The following is a 7,889-nucleotide window of genomic DNA, read 5'->3' as shown; positions in this document are numbered from 1 at the left end:
CATAATCTGGAAGACAAAACGCAAATCTTTTGTTAGTCGCGTGGCGTTCATTGCTGTCCAAGATATTAAAGTCCCGTTTGGTAACGATACTAGAAATCACTTTTAATACTTAAAAATTTTCATTATTTAAATATTAAAAATGCTAAAAACACTTTTTAAAATCACTCTCAAATACACTTTAATCCCATTTACGAGAACCTTATCTCTCCCCCTTTATTTTACTCCCATTTCTGTCCTTTTGTAAAATTAAAAAATAAACAAAAATTATAGAAAATAAAAAATATTAAATAATATTTGTTTGGATACACCACCAACTTTTTCATCTTTAAAATAAAAATCTAATATAATATAAGATATTGAGGTGCAACTTGAATGGTTTGATACAACCAAACCCAATCTGAATTGAATTGATGTTATGGACAACTCAGAGTAATCATTTTTTAATACTTAAGTTGGATTTGAGTTAAATTTTTTCGTCTTGAACTTAATTTTTGAGTTGAGTTTGAGTTAAGTTTTGAATAATCAGAGTCTAACTTAAACCCAATTTAAAAGTTTAGAATATTTATGATACATATTATCTTAAATAATAATATTTATTTTCTTTTTCCATTTAAAAAAAAATATATCAAATTATATTATATCATATATATATATATATATATATATATATATATATATATATATATATATATATATATATATATATATTTATGTTTGTTCTTTCATTGTTATTTTGAGATTTTATTCCATTTACCATTTAAATTTTCATAGAAAAATAGTAAAAAAGTTTTTAAAAAAATATATTATAGTTGGATTTTAAATTATGTAACTCGAGCAACTTGAAGTCAACTTGATTAATCCGAATCTAACCAGATCAACTCGATTATAATTTGAACAACTCGAATTCAACATCAAGCATTAAAAAACAATATTGGGATTGGGTTGAGTTTGAGTTGGTTATTTCTTAATTTCGGTTAGACTTATGTTAGTCATCAACCCGACCAACCAATCAAAATTGCAACCCCAATAACATTTATATATAAAAATTATTTAAATATTAAAAATGCTAAAAACCTTTTTTAAAATCACTCTCAAATACACTTTAATCCCATTTACGGGAACCTTATCTCTCCCCCTTCATTTTACTCCCATTTTTGTCCTTTTGTAAAATTAAAAAATAAACAAAAATTATAGAAAATAAAAAATATTAAATAATATTTGTTTGGATACACCACCAACTTTTTCATCTTTTAAATAAAAATCTAATATAATATAAGATATAGAGGTGCAACTTGAATGGTTTGATACAACCCAACCCAATTTAAATTGAATTAATGTTATGGACAACTCAGAGTAATCATTTTTTAATACTTAAGTTAGATTTGAGTTAAATTTTTTCGTCTTGAACTTAATTTTTGAGTTGGGTTTGAGTTAAGTTTTGAATAATCAGAGTCTAACTTAAACCCAATTTAAAAGTTTAGAATATTTATGATACATATTATCTTAAATAATAATATTTATTTTCTTTTTCCATTTAAAAAAAAAATATATATCAAATTATATTATATCATATATATATATTTATGTTTGTTATTTCATTGTTATCTTGAGATTTTATTCCATTTACCATTTAAATTTTCATAGAAAAATAGTAAAAAAGTTTTTAAAAAATATATTATAGTTGGATTTTAAATTATGTAACTCAAGCAACTTGAAGTCAACTTGATTAGTCCGAATCTAACCAGATCAACTCGATTATAATTTGAACAACTCGAATTCAACATCAAGCATTAAAAAACAATATTGGGATTGGGTTGAGTTTGAATTGGTTATTTCTTAATTTCGGTTAGACTTATGTTCGTCATCAACCCGACCAACCAATCAAAATTGCAACCCCAATAACATTTATATATAAAAATTATTAAAGACTTATATTAAAAAAAATTAAAAATTTTGAGATATAAAAAAAAATTACTATCTCAAATTTTAAAATTCATTTTAAGGAAAAAAAAGTACCATTTCTTATAAAATATTCTATTTTTAGATAAAATTTATTTATCTTAAGAAAAAATATATATAATCTTTACATCTAAACAAACACTTAGACTATATTTGATCCATATAAAATATTAAGAAAAAAAATTAAAGAAAAATAATTTTATCATGTTTTGCCTCATTATGAAAAATATAAAAGAAAATCAAACATAATTAAATTTAGTTAAAACTTTATATTTATTTTTAAAATTTTTAATATTTACATAATAGAAGAAAGTTAGTGAAACGAGTTTGAAAAAGTATATAAAAATAATTTATTAAGTTTAATTTTTTTTTATGACATTTTTTTTTCTTCTAATTTTCCTTTCTAAATCTTCTCATATTTTCTCTTTACTTATTCAGAATCAAACATAACCTTAAACTAGGAAACACTTAAAACACCAAAAGCCAATGACTTCCAAATTCTCGTATCAAGCTATATATTTTTTAAACCTAGAGGAATTCTTTAGTACCATTATTCAAATAAGGACAAACTCCCCTTAGACTAGTATAATTTTTAAAACAAAATTGGATTACTAAAGGTAGAAACAAAAAGAGAACAATAATTGGGTCTAGTTTCAATATATATATTTTTTGTTTTTTTAAAATAGAAAGTTTTATACTAAAATTTAAAAAAATTATGCCAAAAGTACACGCTTATGTTATATTTATAAAAAAATAAATAAATTTGAGTTAACAATTTTTTATTTTTTATTTTTTAAAATCTTAGACTTTTAAAACATATATGAATTAAAAGAGTAGAAAAATTGAGAGAGTATCATACTTCAATTTTGGCAGGTAGATAGATCCAAATGCATACTGAAATTACTTCATTGCATACAAAATTGAGAGACAAGGGTTTCCTTTTTTCCTGTTCAAGGATCATAATATATGTTACGAAATCTACCTTACAGAAAAATTTAACGTGACAGCATCACATTATGTACTCTTTTGGAACCAATTCACGCTACCATGTATAGTACCTGCCTAGAGATCACCTGAATGGAAGTCCCGTGGTTGATGTGCAGTTGGTTCTGGCAAATCCTGGGCAAGTGGTGATTGACAAGCTACATGCATCCAAGTTTGCAGATACGATGCGGTCGTATCGTATCTGCAAACTTGGATGTATGTAACTTGTCAATAACCACTTGGCGCAGGATTTGCCGGAACTAACTGCACATCAAAATGGGGACTTCCATTCAGGTAATCTCTAGTCAGGTACCATATATAGTAGCATGAATTACTTCTAAAAGAGTATATGATGTTTTTTTATGAAGTAGATTTCATAACATATTGTGACTTTAGTATAGGTGTATTCCTCAGAAGACTTCTGTGTAATTCCCAAAGCATGGATGCCACCGGTGTCTGTCGATTACAATTGCCACAGATGTGAAGCGACATGGGTTTAAGCATGGACTAACACAACATGATTGCTCATAAAAAACTGGGATCTGGGAAATTAGTAATATAATTTGCTTACTAGACAAAAAAACTATGCTCTTGGTAGGTTTGCTGGTTTCAACTTTTATTCCCTCATCAGTCAGCCATCTCAATATCCTGCAAGGATTTAAAAGAAAATTTCAGAAATGGTGAACTCAACTTAGGTGGTGGAGCAGGGGTGTGTCCATTCTACTGGTTTTCAAGTACCAAGCCTCTAAACCATGGAAACAGCACATCCATATTGTTCTAACTATCCCACCTTCTTATTTTGTTGCTCACAGACAGAAAAACAAAAATGAAATTCCACTTGATCTTGTTCGATTCTCATCTCATCTATAATATTTTTGCAAAGTTCCACTTCATCTTAGTGGGATTGGAATCTCATCTATATTTTTTCAATTCTCAACTGCTTGGTGCTTCTTTGGTCAAAAAGATTCACAAGTGGGACCAGCACTAACTCAGGCACAAACTCTACATATCTTTCAGATAAGTTTGAATCAAATCGTCCTAAAACCAAACCTTGGAATCAAGGCCCTTGTAAGATCCAATTTCAACAGATGATTCTTTGAAATTGCCTAGATACTGTTGGTTTCTTTCTTTCAGTTTCAAAAGTTCATTGAGAAAATTACAAGATTTGATGGTAGTTACCAGGAAGGCTAAAAGGATCCGCAACCTTCCTTGATGAAGTTAAAATTGGAAAAGTATTTGCAGAATCAATCCTCACACTTAACAAAGCCTGGAGTCTTATTGGTTGCCTCTGGATATCGTTGGATGTTCCTGTTAACAGTTGTTCCAGGGAGCCTCCCAAGAATTGCACTCCATGGCCTTGTAACTTTGTAGGAGGATTTTGGCAAAGGATATGGAAACCTACTATAACAATAGGTGAGAACATATTCAAGGCAATTAGGCCAATCACATATACTAGACAAATAAGACTTTTAAGGTAGCAGATATCCTGATCCTTTACCACTCCTACAGAAATTTTGTGTACAGTGGTCGAAATTAGAGACTCTTATAGTGTACTTTGCAAATAGAAGGAAACCCCAAAAGCTCGCCCTGGTGACTAGAGTCTGCCAGTTTCACTGCAAAAATGTTGTGGACATGAAATTCAGTAACTTCTGTTAAAAATGAAAAGAATGGAAAGCAAATGGAAAGAGAGATTACTTCATGATGAACTGAGCCCCATGCTGAGCGCATTACAGAAATAATCAGTTTTCTGTATGTACTTCTGGATGCCAAGAAGACCTTCGAGCTGTTGGAAGGCAATTTTCATGGCAGATCATGCATAAAACCAGGAGTAGCAGCATGGGATAAGAAATTGATCCAATCTGAGAACTAAGACAAACCACCATTGTTTTATCATAGAAAACTGAAAGCTGGAGGCCTTTAAAAGGGCTGGAACAATAATATAAAGAAAACCTAAGGTCATATAAAGGAGGCTCTCACTCTCACTCTCAGTCCCTTCCTTCCTCTGTATGAGCCCTACTAATATTGCAGGGATTGCAGAAAGGAGGCCGAGTACTGCTGAGCAAAGCACTTACAGATGCATGTGTTGATTGCCTTAGAAACCCAAGTGTGGCTTGGGTGGTCCAGCAAAAAATGTATCTGCCAATGCAAGCCACCAAAACTCAGCTGCATTTTTTGTGGGTCAATCTCTTCCTGAATTTGAGTTCCCAACGAGAGATACAACATAACAAACCGGTCATGTAGTTGAGTCTTTAAATTGCCTATGAAGGCATAAACCAATAGTGGTACAAGGTTGGCGTCTGTAAAAGTTTAGAATAGGAAGAGTAAATTATCAGAACAAAATCCCAAGAAGAGTAAGGTGCTCATTAGTAGCATGGAACTTGCATAATATAGTCTATACCGAGGATCCAAATTTGCAAGTTTGACAGAAGAGAATTGAAATATTATAGGATCACGTGTCAACATTTAAGCATGTATTTAATAGCAAAAATTCAACCGGTTACCTTGGTTTATGCCATGGGAAGCCATTTCTTCTCCCTCTGATATCCAATAAACCGCTTTTCGGGTGCGTGATTGTCCGAGAATTAGGGATTAATGAGCTCTTCCCTTGCCTCCCAAAATTCTGTCCAAAGTGCAAGTGTGTGTGTTTGCTGGGAGTGCTCTCCAAGATACTCTCCAAAAATGCACACACATCTCTCTATATATATATATAAATAAATTTATATATATATATTACACATTACACACTTTATTTGGATGACTTGACTTAATGGACCAGTCAAGTGAATTGGGGTGAGCCCATAAAAAATCAAGCAACAATATATGTCCAGTCCCATTACGGCCACAATGCAAAAAATAGATTAACACTCATTTATGATATTATCAAATTGATTATGTAAGTCCACACATAAAAATTCCGACATGACATACCTGATATCCTGTTTATTCCGTTAGTGAATTATTTGAATTCAACAGAAAATATGTGGGATTTCTTTCTTGTTATTTAAACTGCTTTTAATTATCTAATCTACCTGAGGAATGCAGAGATTGCAATGTTGAGTCCTGCAGTGAGATCCCCTATGAACTTAGGTTGTAGCCTCTCTATTCAAGAATGGGAAAAATAGCCAGGATAAATAGGATATGAACTTTTGAGACTTAGGTTGATCCTTGAAAGGACAAAAAGAATCATCTGCCAAAAACGTATTCTTCAGTGGCTTTGAATTCCTTGAAGAGGTGTTGGCTATGGGGAACTCCGACCCTGGAATGTATGGCAAGTTCTGTGTGCGGCTGATTGATGATGACGGGCTTCAGACGACAATTTCTTTGTTTCTGGACCCTCATTAGCTGAATGGCATCAAAGATGAGGACTATTAATTACTAGTAATGCATGGAAAAACAGAAAGATAACCATGAGACTGAAAGAAAGGAATGTTTATTTCTAATCTGCACTCAACCAAAAAGAATATTATTATTTTGTACAAACAAACCATCAGGGCCATTAGCTATCATCTCAAGACGCTGTATGTATCTGGAATTCATAAAGAATCAAAGCTACTAACATAACAATATGGAACTCCGTTCAACTGACTGCAGGGTTAGTCAAGAGAATTGAAACCATCCCAGATGAATCAAAAGAGGCATGGAAAGGAGGGTTGGATGGTTAAGGCCTAGAAAGTGCAGAGCCATCTTGAAGGCGAAAGGAACCTAGAGCTCTTGCTTATATAAGTTCAGAAAGCCTGAAAGGAATTGACATTCATACCAGTTAGAACCACCAGTTAGGTCGAACAAAGTTGACATTAATAGCCTAATTATTGGTGTAAGCAAGTGATCATCTCCTTCGGAGTTTTGCTTTGTTTGCAGAGCAAAACATTTAGCCTGAGAGGGAGAGGTGTTACTTGGAGTACATGTGGTTGGAAAATCAGAGCAGGCATCAAGTCTAGAACGATCAAGAAGAAACCAAGAGAGAATTGAGAGCAGAAACCAAACTGTAAACTCAATATTTATCGGGTTGAGGCATGACAATGCACCATCCTTGAAGTAGATCCCCTCCTAAGAGATGATGTCCCAGTGAAACAGGAAAGCTGGCGTGAAGTAGTCATACAATCAGATCATCCCTACAAGAGAGGTTAGGATCATATAAATCAAAACCCAGAAACTTAATCTACTTTTTATATTATCTGTTCATGAAAAATGCTACAATAAAGTCTCCATCTGATCTTGAAATGCCTTTGAGCCTTTGACGAACATGGCAATATCTCATACTCCGCGACATGTGTGCAACAATATTTTAATACCAAAAATAGTTGATCTCTTCTTATTTGAATATTAATCATTATTCTTGAATGATTTTATTATAACATATTTATCATATTCTAGACTTTTGAAACTTTGATTAGTTTTAATATATGTTAATTTGGAAGACCCTAATTGAAATATTTTTTAACCAAAATGAGAATATAGTTTATGGAGTTTTCATCTATAATCCATTTTTATTATCCAAACATCCCTTTGACCAAAGTCAGTTATATAGAGTTAGAAGCCAAAATAGTTTCTATGGTCAAAAGGTTATCATATGTAGGCATCATTTCAATCTTATCAACAAAATAATCCTCTTGATGTCACATAAAATTTTTATTTTTATTAGAAAATTATGTGAATGCGTAGTCATCACTGCAGTAGTCCTCTTGGCTGATCATTGGTGGGCTTAATTTATTGAGAAACTTAAAGGCAAACATGAATGCATCTGGCCGCATTTGCGGCTAGGTTCATGGATCATCTTGTTGCGGTGCTGCTTTTCACTTTAAGCCATATCCAGATGCAAGGCAAAGGTTTCTTATTTTACCTTACAATTAGCTCACATGTAACTGAAAATTAAGTCTGCAAATGAAATATTTTAATAAGCTTGATGATCTGAACATAATCAAGTAGTTAAGCTGTATCAGCTTTTT

At 31.8% G+C, this 7,889-nt stretch overlaps 1 long non-coding RNA gene across 1 annotated transcript; it reads right to left on the bottom strand.

Annotated features, from left to right (window-relative positions):
• Nucleotides 1-3,151: 3,151 nt before the first annotated feature.
• LOC117906122 lies at nucleotides 3,152-7,121 on the bottom strand. Its single transcript, XR_004649772.1, has 5 exons — nucleotides 5,973-7,121; nucleotides 4,639-5,240; nucleotides 4,123-4,556; nucleotides 3,515-3,591; nucleotides 3,152-3,399 (listed from the first exon to the last, which is right to left on the bottom strand). It is a non-coding gene; the product is annotated as an uncharacterized LOC117906122 (long non-coding RNA).
• Nucleotides 7,122-7,889: the final 768 nt, after the last annotated feature.

This window comes from Vitis riparia, chromosome 18 (assembly GCF_004353265.1).
Source record: "Vitis riparia cultivar Riparia Gloire de Montpellier isolate 1030 chromosome 18, EGFV_Vit.rip_1.0, whole genome shotgun sequence".
Taxonomy (NCBI): Eukaryota; Viridiplantae; Streptophyta; class Magnoliopsida; order Vitales; family Vitaceae; genus Vitis; species Vitis riparia.
Note: the sequence above shows the minus strand (reverse complement) of the source record. Positions and strands in the feature narration are given on the sequence as shown.